Source organism: Podarcis cretensis (genome assembly GCF_951804945.1).
Source record: "Podarcis cretensis genome assembly, chromosome: 4".
Lineage (NCBI taxonomy): Eukaryota > Metazoa > Chordata > Lepidosauria > Squamata > Lacertidae > Podarcis > Podarcis cretensis.
In genome coordinates this window covers 25,610,731-25,628,149 of record NC_137173.1, presented here as the reverse complement: position 1 = coordinate 25,628,149, position 17,419 = coordinate 25,610,731, and the positions used below count along the sequence as shown (strand labels likewise).

General features: G+C 45.1%; 1 long non-coding RNA gene across 2 annotated transcripts; it reads right to left on the bottom strand.

The window, feature by feature from the left end:
- Nucleotides 1-2,737: 2,737 nt before the first annotated feature.
- Nucleotides 2,738-16,313, bottom strand: LOC307215118. Of its 2 annotated transcripts, none has more exons than XR_013838279.1 (6): nucleotides 16,185-16,313; nucleotides 13,311-13,680; nucleotides 12,608-13,066; nucleotides 11,210-11,399; nucleotides 8,082-8,198; nucleotides 2,738-3,286 (listed from the first exon to the last, which is right to left on the bottom strand). It is a non-coding gene; the product is annotated as an uncharacterized lncRNA (long non-coding RNA). The 2 variants fall into 2 exon arrangements; XR_013838280.1 differs by lacking the exon at nucleotides 2,738-3,286 and adding an exon at nucleotides 5,090-5,138.
- Nucleotides 16,314-17,419: the final 1,106 nt, after the last annotated feature.

Sequence of the window (17,419 nt, the reverse complement as noted above, 5' to 3'; positions counted from 1 at the left end):
CAGGGTTTTTCCTTTTAATATAATTTTTTTGCCTTACTTTTTATTGATATGAAAGTGAAGATTTTTGTCCTTTTTTACTTGAACAGGCATTTCCTAGTTAAACGTTAATCTGAATGGGCCTATGGTGGGTCACACAAAAGCCATTCATCAGTGTCCTTTAAAAGGGAACAAGCTGTAAACAGAATAATGTGCTTTTCAAATCAAGACCAAAGAGACCATTGGAGTAAAACATCCCATTCTTTCAATGTCGTGGAAAATGTTACACAAAAACTAATTACATTCCAAAACATAACCATGCTAATAAGAATAATGCAGAAATCTTTGTGGTGTCCTTTTTATTGTTTTATAAGGACAATGGATATTGTATAACACAGCAAGTGATGTTGACAACCTTGAAACTGATACAAGGTCGCATTGAGTTTGAGATCCTTTCTCTTTTGCATTAATACCTCCGTATAAAGCCTTAAGCAACGTTACTTGTGCCGCCATCTTTTTATGACCAGTATTCAATACTTCATGCACAACTAGAAACTATGCTTCCCTGTACATACATCACTTATAAGCAAAAATCCTGAGGAAATATAACTATTTCATTGTACTTACTGTACTCAATTCATAACTATGAGAGATACATGTGAAACAACCTCATTCTACCACACAACCTAAACCCAAGATCTGTAGACTACCTTCCAGATAAAACACAGACAGTATGTAGAAAAAACAGCAATGCATTTTTGGGAGGGCAGTAGGAGGAATTCATTGCAGATCCGATTCAGTACCATCTAATAAGTGGTAAGGGATGATGGCAAAGTTTTGAGGGAGTTTCCTTCACTTGTTGTTTAGTCGTTTAGTCGTGTCCGACTCTTCGTGACCCCATGGACCAGAGCACGCCATGCACTCCTGTCTTCCACTGCCTCCCGTAGTTTGGTCAAACTCATGCTGGTAGCTTCGAGAACACTATCCAACCATCTCGTCCTCTGTCGTCCCCTTCTCCTTGTGCCCTCCATCTTTCCCAACATCAGGGTCTTTTCCAGGGAGTCTTCTCTTCTCATGAGGTGGCCAAAGTATTGGAGTTTCAGCTTCAGGATCTGTCCTTCCAGTGAGCACTCAGGGCTGATTTCCTTCACTACATATTTTTATTTATTTTCTTAAATTTATATCTGACCTTTCTTCCATCAATGGAACCCAGAGCTGCAAGATCACAGACATACCATCAATCCAGACCCTCATCAGTGTGAATTTCTTCTCCCACCATAACTGTGGTTAAGGGATATGTTGGCACATCTCAGTGAACAAGCCAGGTTCCCTGCTTATCCAGTATCCATCCATATTAGTCAGGATTCTTAACCAGAGTTTGAAGCAGGTCACAAATGCTCATTAAGTGAAGGACCTGGTTGGCCTTCGCTGTGATTAAAGCATCCCTGAAGACTGCACAAGCTCTCAGAGAAAAAATAGTGCCTGAATTTAAAACTTCTTCGCACTGTGCGCACAAAAGCTCATGACATAACAAAGTGGTAAGAAGCCACAACTGTTGGAAGATCTGTGGACTATGCTGCAGACACTTTGCTCTTTTGGAATGCATTCCACTTTGCAGAATTGTGGTGGAAGCTCCACCTTGTGGCAGAGTCCCTGTCTTTTCTGCCACCCTTGTACCCTTCTCAGGAAATTTCTGTTTCTCCAAGCTATCTAACATGTCATGGCCCCTGTGAGACTTATGTGAGCATAATATGGTGACTGTGGGCATGTGTGTTTTCTGTTGTCATTTTAGTCGCTTGAGTGTGAGGGACAAATAAATTTGGTAAGCCCAGTTTAAAATGTTGTGTTTGTGTATTGCACTTCTAGATTCCCGGCCCCGGCAACTAAATCTTTACATTATTGTCTTAGGGTAATTTAAATGTCATAACCCCAGTAATATCGCTTTGAATTTTGTTTGGTTGCTTGTCTATAGCATTTTTTGTTTTATCCTGCTATGGCTGTATGCTAATGCAATAAAGGTTTGATTGTATTGCACCATGACTGTGCATGGCACTTTACACTGTGGAGTCACTAACGGAAAAAAGGAGTTCCCATCCCCTGACAGTTTAGTATCTAACTGAGGGAAGACAGAGGCAGTGCTCACAAGGTAGTCATTTGCAAGCAGATGCACTTGCACACACCTAGGCTTAATTTCAGTTGCAGTTGAGGATTAATACAGCCACCTCAGACCCTACAATTGGCTGGTGAGGCCTTGTTGGTGCCGCCGCCACTGGGAGCTCTCTGGTTGAAGCTGACCTATAGCAGGGCCTTTTCAGTGGTGGCTCTCTATTTGTGAAAGACCCTCTCTAGTGTGGCCTGTCTGTCTGTCTCCATCATAATTAACTCTCAGGAGGAATTTGAAAACATTCCTGTTTTTTACCCAGGCATTTGGAGTACAACTCCAGGATCACAGGATGAAATAATACTTTTTACTGCAATCAATGCCTTTTAAAATGCTTTATACTGTGACTGCTCTTGGTTGTTCTTAACTTTCATTGTTTTTGGAATGTTTTAACTGTTCTAGAATGTTTTCGTTTTAAAATTGTGGAACTGTTTGCTGCCCTGAGCTCCTTCCGGAAGCACAGCAAGATTAATAATAATACGGTAATAATAATAATAATAATAATAACAACCTTAAGTCAAACCCTTACAGAAAAGGTGGGCCTTAATCAGGGATTTGAAGTAAAAGAGAGGTGTTGTCAGATAGGTGTTGTGGGGAATGAGTTCTGAGGATCGTGGACAGCAAGAGAGAAATGATGGAGTCCTAGGAAAATACATAGAAAGCTGCCTTATACTGAATCAGACCATTGATCAATGTGGTTTTCGAGCCCTACCTGGAGATGGCAGAGACTAAACATGGATGTTTTTTCCACGCCCTTTAGCACTGCACTATGACCCGTCCCCTGACAAAGCGTTGAGACAAATCAGAATACCTTTGTGAGTTTAGGGTGATACAAAGAGCAAAGGCCAAGACCAGGGATGTCAACAAGGCTGTGGAGAGCTATAAAGGACAAAAGGTTTATTCTGGAACTGCTAAGAAGCCACTATGGGGGATGCAACAGCTTCCTAGGTTGTATGTATCAGCATGCAAACCTATGAAGTTCAGAGCAGCATCTGCTGGGTTCTCAGGAAGCCTTCTGTCCAAATACATCCTTGTAGGAACTTCTAAAACATTTTGCTTAGTGCTCTTGAAATACTTTTCAATGCTCTTTCTTCTTTCTGTAACATTTGCCATTCTCCTGCTACTGGCTGAAATGGCTTTGTTTGATGCCTGCAATAATTTTGGTATCTATTATATGACATGAATTGAAGGGATGGTTGGTTGGTTTAAATTTCAGAAGTAAGCACAAGTAACTTCAAAAGTAATTGATTTTCATAGGGGAGGGAATTATTGGGTAACTCCAATAGAAGCTTCTGAGAAGGTCAGTTTTGCATGGCAGAGTTCTATAAATTGTTACAGATGCATTGTTGCACTTTGAAATTCTGGAACAAATAGCTTGCTTTGAAAAATGTGGGGGAAACAGAGAACAGAACAAATTAAATTACTCACAGCACAGAAGACACCAGGAAGAATGGCAGATGGTGTCAAATTAACTTCTTATGGACCAATTCAGAGATGAATGTTAACAGGAAACCAGAACGGCTAGATGGATTAGTGGTGACCGGGCAACAAAATAACCCAAAAATGTTTGCCATGATGGCTGAGGTCTCATGGATCACAGTGGACAAATTAGGAACATAGGAAGCTGCTTTATACCAAGTCAGACCATTGGCTCATCTAGTTCAGTATTGCCTACACTGACTGGCAGCCGCTCTCCAGGGTTTAGGTTGAGGATACCTGGAGATGCTGAGGATTGAACCAGGGACTTTCTGCATACAAGGGAGATGCTCTACCACTAAGCACGGACCTTTCTGCACTAAAAACAAACCAGTTTAAAAGTGGTTGCTCTTGGCTAGGTTATACACCATGTGATGCTAGGAATGCTGTAGTGTTTGTTACTAGGGTAATTGCTAGGGTAACCAATGGGTCTTAAACCGTCAGTGACTTCCCCTGCATGTGAAGACAGTCTCCGGTGGATAGAGCGGGCAAGACCAATAGTGTGTCCAACAGCCAATAAGACAGTGTCTACACGTGCTGTAGAGGGAAGTGAGGGACAGATGGGGCTCGCCAACCTGGGAAGGAAGCCATCTAGGAGAAGGAAACTCTGATCCTAAACCTCTGCTGCCTTGCAAGATATCTTCCAGAGAAGAAAAGGCTAAGGGGTAAACCCTACACAAATCTGGAGCCCCTAAGACAATTGGATACCACCTTGTATCCCTCCTTCCAGCAACTCCTGCAGCCAAGCTGCTTCCAAACATATTGCTCTGATTTCCTTTGGACCAAATCTGCAACAGCGGTCTTGTTGTCTGGGCAGCCCAGGGCCGCCATACACGCTCTCCAGGTTTGCATCCCAGGAAAGTCACTTTGGTGCTGCTAACACAGTGGTTCGATTTCACTCCTGGAGGTGCACTCCATTGTCTCTCAGGACAGACAGATGCTAACAAGTGTTACTAGTGTTACAGGCAAATATGACAGGGAAATATGTTGAATGGGGGCTTAATTTAAACTGAGTGCAGTAGAGATACTGAAGAGTGTTACAGGCTAGTAAGTGTTAGTGCCAACCTCTCATTTTTTTGTGAGCTAAGAGGAAATTGTTTTGTCTCAATTTTCCAATGTTTCTCAGGGCTAATGGTACGATACCTTAAAGCAGCAGTGGATAACACTTTGCCAGTCTGAGGGCTGCATTTCCCAGTGGGAGCCTTCTGGGGGCTGCATGTAAGGAGTGGGTGGGGTAGATGCAAAAGTGAGCATGGCAACGAGATGTTCCTCCTGACAGTAAGAGCTGTTCGACAGTGGAATTTGCTGCCAAGGAGTGTGGTGGAGTCTCCTTCTTTGGAGGTCTTTAAGCAGAGGCTTGACAACCATATGTCAGGAGTGCTCTGATGGTGTTTCCTGCTTGGCAGGGGGTTGGACTCGATGGCCCTTGTGGTCTCTTCCAACTCTATGATTCTATGATTCTCTTGCCTTTGGACAGTAAGATTCATTCCCTCCCATTTGCCTGGGCAAATAGAAATGCCTTAACCTGGTGGAGGAAAAATGGTAATGTCAGCCGTTATGTCCTGTCTCTTTGGGGAGGCCATTTAGACTGGGGGAGCCACTGCAGAAAAGTTTCTCTCCTGTTGGAGATACACAACATACCTCCATTAAGGAAGGATTTCCTGTTTCCCTGGACCTTTGTGTAAGCCTCTTGACTTACTGAGTTCTGCTGATTCTGATGGCTGCATTGTGCATAGTTATTATTTATTGTTTTGTAGTTTGTATTGGTGGCTTTACTTAGTTGTCTTGGCCATTTCTGCTGTAGCCCACTCTCAGATTACTTCTGTGATGAAGAGCAGGCAATAAATATCCTAAATAAATAAGGAAGGTATTCAGGAAAGGCCTTCAGCTTGGGAGGATGATGGTCCTTCTATTTGAGGGGCTGTTTGGTCCAAGCCCGGCTTAAAGATTAAGAATCGTTATGAAGAGAAAGCAGGAGGGGCCTTGAAGCTGCCTATCCACCATTAGCTTCTGGATATTGCGAGATGTATTGTTTTTCTTTTTTCTAGTAATTATTTCTACATTTGCATATATACATGTAAATTAGCATATGTAAATTTTATGGAAGGGACGCGGGTGGCGCTGTGGGTAAAAGCCTCAGCGCCTAGGGCTTGCCGATCGAAAGGTCGGCGGTTCGAATCCCCGCGGCGGGGTGCGCTCCCGCTGCTCGGTCCCAGCGCCTGCCAACCTAGCAGTTCAAAAGCACCCTCGGGTGCAAGTAGATAAATAGGGACCGCTTTCTAGCGGGAAGGTAAACGGCGTTTCCGTGTGCAGCTCTGGCTTGCCAGAGCAGCTTCGTCACGCTGGCCACGTGACCCAGAAGTGTCTCCGGACAGCGCTGGCCCCTGGCCTCTTGAGTGAGATGGGCGCACAACCAGAGTCTGGCAAGACTGGCCCGTACGGGCAGGGGTACCTTTACCTTTACCTAAATTTTATGGAAACACCTGCCCTCTTTTGGTGATGCATGTCCCCTTTCTGGCCACTCTAGCCTCAAGTGAAAAGCTTAAGATTTGGGGAGGCTGATACGTGAAGTCAATGCAGCAACCATGTGGGTGGGTGGTAATCACACGGGTCTTTCCTATCCATCTTTTTCTTCTGCAAGGTTTAATATTTAGAACCATAGCTCCGTGGTTGAGCATCTGCTTTACACACAAAGGTTCAATCCCTGGTATTTCCAGGTAGGGTTGAGAGAGTAACTTCTTCCTCAAATCTTGGAGAGCCTCTGTCAGTCAGTGCTAGTCATCACTGAGCTAGAAGGACCCAATTATTTGACTTTGAATCAGCCAGTTTCCTATGTTGCTCTGTTCATTTGTACCCAATGTTCAGGGCCATTCTAAGGTTTCTTTTATTGTCTCATCTGCACATGAAATCACACCATTTTCTTTATCTCTCTAAATAATGTTACTTGCATTGACCCCTTTGGGTCGGATGAACTATAAATCTAAATAATGCCTGAGATGATGACCAAGGCATTTTTGCGGTACCAGGGAAGTCAAGGACATCTCATTATCCAGGCCTTCCTTCCCTTCCCTTCTACTTCCTTCAGCTTTTGATTAACCTGCAGGTTGTGTAAACAGATCAGAGACTGAAGTGAGTTAAGGGGCCTATTATCTCAGGATAATGAACCGTGTAAATATGTGTTCGGGTGAGAGCCTATGTTGAATCAAGACATAGATTTTATCCATTTTCTGCCACTTGTAGCCAACAGAAACGCCACAGCCCAATTAACAGAGATGTAGCCAATTTGCTTGCTTGCTGAGATGATTAATCATCTTTTGCAGCAACACAGCACAGCTTAAATGTAGTGGTTTGTTCCTCTGTCAAATGATACACCATTGATTCAGATAGATGGAGAGAAGGGTATCTCTCCAGATCAGGGGATTTCAAGCTTAGGTTCTGTGATGAAACAATCAGTCAAGGTGAGCAAGCTGCCCCAAATATGGCTTCTTTACCAATCATGATCTTTTTCTGCAATCTGCAATTTCAGAAAAACATTCTGCAACGTAGGAGCCAGCTCTTAAGGGCTGAGGTCCCTTTGCCCCCCTCCCCATAAAATATTTGAGGGGGCCAGGCTTGCCCAAAGTCGGTGGGCATTGCCATTCAAATGGTGTGCATGTGCCACATCTTGTGATTGATTATGCGGGGTGGGGCTTACCTTGGTCTGCTCAATATTTCATTCAAAATGGCAGCCCTGTTCTGCAACATATTTATTTGGTGGCCTTTGGCAGTAGCGAGGCCCAGCAGGTCACACTGAGCTTCATATATTGCCCTGGAAAAGTAGTGGGTCAATATCTACCATAAACTGTGATGTGCTCAAGAGGAATAGTTAGTCCCCCTGAACTGTGATATCCCATGGAAACGTATTCAGAGTTCTTCAATGTTCAGGCTTTGTAAAGTTTACTTTAAAGCAAGAATATTTGCTTTTGATCTCATTAAAACCCCTGCTGTTATTACCCTTTAGATAGTTAGTAAGAGTAACAGACCAGGACATGGGAGACTGGGGTTCAGATCTCTTCAGGCGTAGGCAAACTAGAACCTCCAGATGTTTTGAGACTATAATTCCCATCACCCCTGACCACTGATCCTGTTAGCTAGGGATGATGGGAGTTGTAGTCCCAAAATGTCTGGAGGGCCGAGTTTGCCTATGCCTGCTCTACTGGGCCATGAAGCTCACTGGCTGACCATGGGCCAGTCACTGTCTCTCATTCTATCCTACCTCACAGGGTTGTTGTGAGGCTAAAAAGGGAAGAGGGAGAATCATGTGTATGCTACCTTGAGCTCCTTGGAGAAAGGTAGGGTATGTATGTAACAATCAATCAATCAATCAATCAATCAATCAATAAAATTGGTGATAGTGAACAACAACAACAACAACAACAACAACAACAACAACAACAGGCAATCTTTTCTTTAAAAACAACAGACCTACCGTTACTCATCTTCCCCTCTTAGTGGAGCACATTCTACCTTCTCTTCATCATCTAAAAGTTCCATGGTAGCTGCATAGGAGTTGCTGTGCTGGAGGCAGCCCAATATATTTTGGTGGCTGAGAAAATCCAAATAGAGTAACAGTGGTATATTAATAAATAACAATCCCCAGTTTTCAGTCCTTGAATGACACCCTGTCAAATTGTTGCCCAGTCCTACTAAATATGCCTCGGTTGATATAAAAGGCCGGATGCTCCCCCGTTCAAATCACTACCCACACACCCAACCAGCTAAAAGTGTTCTTGTTGTGGCTACATCTTCTGAGTCATCATCTCAACCCTTCGCATCTGAAAGTGAGTACCCAAATGAAGAGGCCATGCTCCTGGTGTCTTTCTGGATTGCTGCCAAAGTGTTCCCGAACTCAAGCTGTAAATTCACAGATAAATAATAAAGGCCACAGTTTTAATGGGCAAAACTACACGTGACCATTATTCATGTTTTCTGCGGTTGGTTGGTTGTTTAAGTGTGCTTAACCTGGCAGCATTTATTTTGAAGAAAAATAGGATCCAATTCAGAATCTGCTCCTCATCTGAATCAGGGCCCAGCATAGTACTGGTTTTCTTGCCTCTGTTTAGTATAAATAGCTCTACAAAGTGCTGTTTTATTGCAAACAGCACTTTCAGGGGCAAAGAGCAGCCAGTGGGCTGTTCTGAGTGCAGGACCCCAATTTGACCTGAGAGCAAGTTTTGGATTGGGATCCATGCAGATTAATAGCCCCACCCCACTAATAAACACCACCAGGTTAAGCACACATACCGCTTTTTAAGTGTGAGTAATTGACACAGGTGGCGCTGTGGGTAAAAGCCTCAGCGCCTAGGGCTTGCCGATCGAAAGGTCGGCGGTTCGAATCCCCGCGGCGGGGTGCGCTCCCGCTGCTCGGTCCCAGCGCCTGCCAACCTAGCAGTTCGAAAGCACCTCCGGGTGCAAGTAGATAAATAGGGACCGCTTACCAGCGGGAAGGTAAACGGCGTTTCCGTGTGCGGCTCTGGCTCTGGCTCTGGCTCTGGCCAGAGCAGCGATGTCACGCTGGCCACGTGACCCGGAAGTGTCTCCGGACAGCGCTGGCCCCTGGCCTCTTAAGTGCTGGGCGCACAACCCCAGAGTCTGTCAAGACTGGCCCGTACGGGCAGGGGTACCTTTACCTTTACCTTTAATTGACACAGGTAAAGGTAAAGAGATCCTAAAAACTGGGCATTTGATGCTGCAATTGTTATTTGTACCACTAGAGGTCAGAAGAAAACACAGCCAGGAAAAAAGAATTGCACGCAAATGACACAGGAAGCATCACATCCAAAACTGCACTTTCCGGGCAGCTTATGTTCCCAATTAACAAGACAGCATGTTTCAATTTTTCAAAAATAATTTTACGTTTCCGTTGCCTAGCAACCAGGAAGCACATTTTTTAAAAAAAGCATATGCCAAGATTTTCCATTGTACTTTATTCTAGTTCACAAGAATACAACTTCGCAAGGGGGGTGGGGAGAGAACCACCCTGGCAGTATGTTAATTATGTCTTTGTCAGGATGCAACACTCTAGTTAAGAGCCTTATACTTTGAGACTGCAGGTGCTTCAGACCAACAGATAAAACCCCCCAGATAAAATTATGTAAATGTTCACTGCACTTTTCCTCCCAGTTGGCAAACCAGATCTTCCACCCTCTGTTTTGCAAATTGGTTGGCACAAGAAGTGATTAAACTAGCATTCAGTCCATTTCCAGATGCCCATGTACTGTGGCTTCACTTTTGGTTTCCATTCAAGATGCTGACATTTCCTTCTGGCTGATTTCATGTGGGATGGTGGCTCCTTTTTTAGCGATGCCCTATCTTGGGGTTTTGTCCTTAGGAATACCCAATCCCTTCTCTTATGAAGTTGCATCAGCAGCATAAACTATAATCTACTAACCCAGCAATCAGCACCATTGATCATCACACTGAAAGAGTAGGAAGTGTAAAAGAGTAGGAAGTGTAAAAGAAGGATTAAGGGGTGTGTTAGGCAAAGTAGGGATGCAGGTGGCGCTGTGGGTTAAAGCCTCAACGCCTAGGACTTGCCGATCGAAAGGTCGGCGGTTCGAATCCCTGCGGCGGGTTGCGCTCCCGCTGCTCGGTCCCAGCGCCTGCCAACCTAGCAGTTCGAAAGCACCTCCGGGTGCAAGTAGATAAATAGGGACCGCTTACCAGCGGGAAGGTAAACGGCGTTTCCGTGTGCGGCTCTGGCTCGCCAGAGCAGCGATGTCACGCTGGCCACGTGACCCGGAAGTGTCTCAGGACAGCGCTGGCCCCTGGCCTCTTAAGTGAGATGGGCGCACAACCCCAGAGTCTGTCAAGACTGGCCCGTACGGGCAGGGGTACCTTTACCTTTTTTACCTTAGGCAAAGTAAGCTGTGATGGTTCATGATAAGTAAATCCAAAATCCACTGTCAGGCCATTAGGACAAACCAAAACATTGCAAAATTTGACCCTGGTTTGCACATCATGGTAGCCAAGGTTTTTCCTATGGTTACAGGTTGTGGTTAAGGAGAGTTCTTAACTATGATCCTGTTGAAATTTTGGTTTAGCTGCATTGCCACACTGTGGTAAAAGGATCAGGGAGAAGCAAAGTGGGTGTGAAATCCTTTCTGGGAGCCAACACCTTGTCCTGGAATAAACTGTAGTTTGGTTTTCTGTGACATCCAAATGAAACCTATGAAGAAGCAAGCTTTTAACTTCTCCAGAACCTGCCTACCTCCCAAGTGGAGCCAAAACTATTTAAGTCTTTTATCTCCTCCCATATGCCATCTTAAGACTGTAGTGTAGACTCCATGACTTTGACATTAAGGCCATATTCAATGCCATACATGTAAAGCACTATGATATAGTCATGACTTCCCACAAAGAATTCTGGGAGCTGTGGTTTGTTAAGGGTGCTGAGAGTTGTTAGAAGGCTCCCATTCTTCTCAGAGTTGTTTAACTCCTCCTCCTAACTCGTCTACCCCTGCTTTGTTTTGCATCTAGCCTGAGGGAAAGTTCTGGAAAAATTCAAATGCTTTCTCGCTATTTTGGGACATTTTGGTTGGTCTAAGAGATATTCACCTGATTGTGAATATTGGATCTTTATCATCTGTAGACGCTAAAGATTTGTAGCATGAACCCAAGGCTTTTAATTAAAAGGATCTGTAGGTACCATCAATATAACATGGTGGTAACAGTATCTCAGACTGAAAACTGCATTTCAGACTTCTTTCAGAGAAAAGCTCGCACTTCAGGATTTCAGGTAGCTTTTCTGCAAGAAATTGAACAGTATTTTTAAATTTCAGTTGAATTTTCCATGCATTCTTATTGCTTGGTGCCGTGAAATCGTAGTGCTTCATAGGATGTGAATGGCATTTATTTTCATCACTGTGCATCAGAAAAGAAATGTGTCCTGACTCCCTTCCATATGTCACCTCAAAACCATTTGGCAAGAAGGGAGAGAGATTTTCTGAAAACAACAGTGGCTTCCTTTTTTCTTTTTCTTTTTGCAACTGAACATATTTGCAGCTGAGTATTAATCTACAGCCATTACTCATCACCACTGAATGCAAGTTGATCTTGCACAAACAATTAACATGGCACATTGCAACAAATGGAAAGGAATTAAAAATTAAGCTGCACACCACAGACTACAAACTCTGTTACTAAACCAGAGGGCAGTTTAAAACAACGAAAAACAAAACCCTGAACTGCTGTATTGGCTACAAATGTACAGAGCAATCCTAACTATAGGAAGCCGGTGGAAATTAATGTCGAGTTAAGTAAAGCCAGTATAAGCTTTGCATTTCCCTAGATCTTCCTTTGGCATAAGTTCTCCCATTTAAATCCCCTTTCAGGAGTGGGGCTGCTGCCAGCTGAGCCTGGCAGAGGGACAACAAAAAGCTTTTAATATACTGTACAATTTGACTTACATGACCCTTACTGCTAGTGTAAGTTCCGCCAGGTAACCAGATCACATAGAATCATAGAATTGTGGAGCTGGAAGGGACCCCAAGGTGGGCAGAATGGGATGCTTCATGCTCGCAGAGACAAGCACTGGCCAGCAGCGCTGGGCAGAGGGACACCTTCGCCTAGTCCAACCCCCCTACCCAGCCCAGTGCATAGGTTGGCTTAGATTGCAGTCAGAGCATGTGCAGCTGCAACAACTGCATAATGCATCCCAGTTTAGCCCTGCTTTCCCTCCCTTCGTTGTCAGCCCTGTGTTTGAATGTTATGTTGCAAGCTTCTTGGGGCAGAGCCCTGTCCTCTTATCCTCTGCAAAATGTCATGACTACAGATGGCGCTATGTAAATAATTAGAATTGTAGCAAAGGCACTAACAGCTGCTGAAGTCAGGGCATCTTGAGAATATAGGCTTCCTCGCAGTTCCTAGGCAAGGCATTTTTTTTGGCATTAATCTGGGGTGAAACTGCTTAAAAAATATCCCTTTGTATTTGAAAGGGGAGGAAAAATGACTCACTGGGTTGGAATTGTTCACTTCTCAATGCTGGCATGGAGGAGGTCCATCTAGAACAGCTCTTTTTTGTTGCAAGTATTTTGCTCCTATGAAGATAATAAACCTTGACATTCAAGTCAATTTGTCCCCTTCTGAGACAAGGCTCTGATGCTGGCAAATAGAGACACATACTGGCACGTAGCCTTATTAGTATCGATGGGAATTTTTGTAATGTAACGGGTTTAGAAGGGGCCAGTGGGTGTCAGCTACCGAATGCTCAAAGCAGGGTTGGGTGTGCTATATCAAAAGTCCAATTTCAAGAATGACACATCCTTCAAGAAACTGTCCCAAACCATCTCTATAGTTACGTTGTATCATCTCAGTCTTCATGTTTTCCTCCATGATGGCGGAGTATGCAAAGTGCACGCTGAAGGACTAAACAAGTACTAGATGGACAAATAGTCTAGCCTAGTACAGTGGTACCTCAGGTTACATACGCTTCAGGTTACATACACTTCAGGTTACAGACTCCGCTAAACCAGAAATAGTGCTTCAGGTTAAGAACTTTGCTTCAGGATGAGAACAGAAATCGTGCTCCGGCGGCGCGGCAGCAGCAGGAGGCCCCATTAGCTAAAGTGGTGCTTCAGGTTAAGAACAGTTTCAGGTTAAGTACAGACCTCCGGAACGAATTAAGTACTTAACCTGAGGTACCACTGTATAAGATCACTTCCTACATTCCCGCCAATGACCTCATTCTCCTTCCTGAGCAATTTCCACGCAGGCTGATGTCATTGTTGAAAGTCATTAGAAATTATTGCCATGCTCTTGGATTCAGTGGAGATGTCCAGCTACTGACCGATGACTCCAAAAGACTCCATAGGGAGGGGCAGTAAGGTTTGGAACAGCACTGGCAGAGTTTAGTTTAGAAAACCCTTCCAACTTCCTTTCCCCAATGCTTTATTTATCTGGGGCTGCGGGGTAAGTTAGGCTGAGAACCAGTGGCTGCCCAGGTTCACACAGTGAGCTTCATGGCTGAGGTTGGTGGTGCAAAGTGTGGGATATTGCTCTAGTGGAAAAGCTGGCTGGTGTGAGTAGAACTGGGAGAAAAATGAGAGTAAAATATATGTTAGAAGGTAATATCCACTTACTGTGTATGCATCAAAGTAGGTTGATTTTGTGGGGTGCTGGAGGCAGCAGGCTTCAACTTAGGAGACCACCTCTAGCTTTGAGTCCCCAGTGCCTCATCCCTCCTTGCAAATGTGCTCAGCTTAGGTTTTTTTTTTGAAGAAAGTGTTTCTGGCACTTATCCTGAGTAATGGGAACCAATGTTTCAGTGCAAAGCATTAGATGAGACTGCTGCAGAGGAGGATCAATATTCACAATGAAGATTGCAGGTTTGACAGATCGAAACACATTCTGTTTCCCTGAGAATCAATAACTATATCAGCTACCAGTGGCTTTCCAAAGTACCTTTCTTTTATGCAAGGTGGTGCCACCACAAATGCAATTAAGTACAAACATTTATAAATGCGCACTAAACAGCATATCTTCATCCTGGTTGGAATTGCAGCATATTCAGTGAATTTAACTGCCCTGTTCTGTAGGTCCTTGAGACGTCTGTAAAACTAAGGCTAGGACAAATGGATCTGCATAGTAATAGTGAGAGAATAGCATCTGATATCAGTATAAAACACTGTTTTTCTTCCTAAAGTAGCATACCAGCATGCCTAACACACAGGGCAACAGGTATTATTATTATTATTATTATTAGATATAAATGTAAAGGTAAAGGGACCCCTGATCATTAGGTCCAGTCGTGGCCAACTCTGGGGTTGCGGCGCTCATCTCGCTTTATTGGCCGAGGGAGCCGGTGTGCAGCTTCCAGGTCATGTGGCCAGCATGACGAAGCCACTTCTGATGAACCAGAGCAGTGCACGGAAATGCCGTTTACCTTCCTGCTGGAGTGGTACCTATTGATCTACTTGCACTTTGACATGCTTTTGAACTGCTAGGTTGGCAGGAGCAGGGACCGAGCAACGGGAGCTCACCCCGTCACGGGGATTCAAACCGCCAACCTTCTGATCTGCAAGTCCTAGGCTCTGTGGTTTAACCTACAGTGCCACCCGCGTCCCATTATTAGATATACATAAAACTTAATGTCAAGATAGGCTTGAATGCCCCATCCTCACTTTGATATTTGAAAAACCAGCATAAGCAGCCAGTAAGAGTTAAAAGACAGCATGTTGGAGCCAGTGGCTGGGCGGGCCAGGATGTGGAAGAAAGGAAGCCTTCATCTACCGAGCCCAGAGCACTGACCCATCGAGCTCATTGCCTATCAACAGAATCATGGAAGTGTAGAGTGGGAAGGGACCACGAGGATCTTCTAGTCCAACTCCCTGCAATGCTGATATCTTTTGCCCAATGTGGAACTCGAACCCAAAACCCTGAGACTAAGAGTCCCATGCTCTACTGACGGAGCTGACTGGAAGCAGCTAGCCAGAGTCTCAGGCCGAGGTCTTTCCCAGTTCTGCCAGAAAATACATATTAATTAGAAATACCAGGGGTTTCATGCATGCAAAGCATTTCATATATTTTTTTATTACATTTGTAGTCTACTTTTCCTCCAAGGAGCTCAAAACGTTGTATACCATTCTCCCTGCCACCTTATTTTATCCTCATAATAATAACAACGCTGTGGGGATGGTTAGGCTGAGATGCGGTGACTGGCCCAAGGTCACCCAGTGAGCTCCATAGCTGAGTAGGGATTTGAACCCTGGGGTCCCAGGCACCTAGTTCAATACACTTTAACTGTTACACCACCGTGGCTCTCAAAGCATGCCTTGAACCCTTCTCCCAAATTGCAGCTGGGAATTGGCTGAGAACATCTGTGGTCATGCTGTTGCCAAGTAACATAGGTGCCAACTCCCTGGGGTCCTTGAGCACCCACAAAATTCCCTAGGAAGGGGCTGGGCACCCACAAATTTCAGTGCCAGGGCCATGCATGCTGCATGGCACCCATGGCCCCAGGCACCCATGGTCACAGGGCCAAGCTGGCACTACTGCCAAGTAATTTAAAGCTGTCTGAATTTCTGTATTGGAGGAGGGAGAGTGAAGGGATAGCAGAAAGTGGTGGGTAGGTGGGCTCACTTGCATGTAGCCCCCAAATGCAGGTGGCGCAGTGGTTTAAACCACAGAGCCTCTTGGGCTTGCCGATTGGAAGGTTGGCAGTTTGAATCCGTACAACCGGGTGAGCTCCCATTGCTGTGTCCCAGCTCCTGCCATCCTAGCAGTTTAAAAGCATACCAGTGCAAGTAGATAAATAGGTACCACTGCGGCTGTAAGGTAAATTTCCGTGCACTCTGGCACTTGTCATGGTGTCCTGTTGCGCTAGTAGCAGTTTAGTCATGCTGGTCACATGACCCGGAAAGCTATCTGTGGACAAATGCCAGCTCCCTCGGCCTGAAGCAAGATGAGCACCGCAGAGTGCCGCACCCCATAGTTGCCTTTGACCGGACTTAACCATCCAGGGGTCCTTTGCCTTTACCTTTACCTACCCCTAAAAGAATGCAAGGCCTTACACCCCAAAATGAAGGTTCCTCACCCCCGGAAGAGAAGATGTATCCCATCATGACTTATGAACGCACTTAATGTTGCAATTGTGCTCAAAGCTCTTTGGAGAGCTGCATTGTGCTATTATGATGGTTGAACAATACAATCCTCTGAGATCACCGAAAGTCTTGCAGCTCTCACTTGTTGATTCTCTTCTCTGGCTCTGGCAGAGAAACCTGGGGCCACATTAGTGGCCTGGTCAGGCCAGCTTGGCAGGCTTATCACAGGAAGTAATAAAAATAGCAAGTGCTTTACTAGAAGCACAATAAGGTGACTGGCAAGTTTTATAACTGGTTCTTCTACATTTGTTAGGGGGAGAAATAAATCCCTGGTTTCTCTGGGGCTTTTCAGTGGTTCTTTTTTTAAAAGCAGTTTGTAAATAAAGCTCTTACATGTTAAGGGAGAGAATGAAGTGTGCTGCTGGTGGTTGGGCAGACTTTATAATTGAATGGCTGTCTCTCCAAGCAGGGTTCATGGACTCAATAATTCCACTTCCAAAAGGGATGCATTCTCCTGACAAGCATTTATTGTGAGTCCTATTCTATATGGATTGTAAGATTCGAAGAATGCAGTGGGGAAGAGAGTAGGCTGCAATGGAAGAATCCTAGAGTCAGAGAACTGCAGAGTTGGAAGGGACCCTGAGGATCATCTAGGCCAACTTCCTGCCATGCAGGGCTCAAGGTTTCACCCCTGCCCCATTTACTTCTCTTGCTTTTTAAAATTAGGAACATGAGAAGCTACTTTACACCCAGCCAGGCCAATTGTCCATCTTGTGCTAAGCTCTCTGACTGGCAGCTCTTTCAGGCAGAGTTACCGTATTTTTTGCCCCATAGGACGCACCGGCCCATAGGATGCACCAATTTTTGGGGGGGGGAAATAAAGAAAAAAAATTTATTCCCCCCCAAGGCGCTTGTGGGGCCGGCAGCGGGGAGAAGCGCTCTTCTCCCCGCCGCCCACCTTCAGACCAGGTCCGGGGACAGCGGGAAGACGCGCTGTGCCTCTCCGCTGTCCCCGGAGCTTGCGGGGCTGGCGGCGGGGAGAATCACGCGTCTCCCCGCCGTCAGCCTCCAAACCACATCGGGAGACAGCAGGATGGCAGCGTTTCACCTCCCCGCTGTCCCCCGACCTTGTGGGGCTGGCGCTGGAGCTCTCCAGGCTTCAGCGAAAGCCTGCATTCGCCCCATAGGACGCACACACATTTCCCCTTCATTTTTGGAGGGGGAAAAG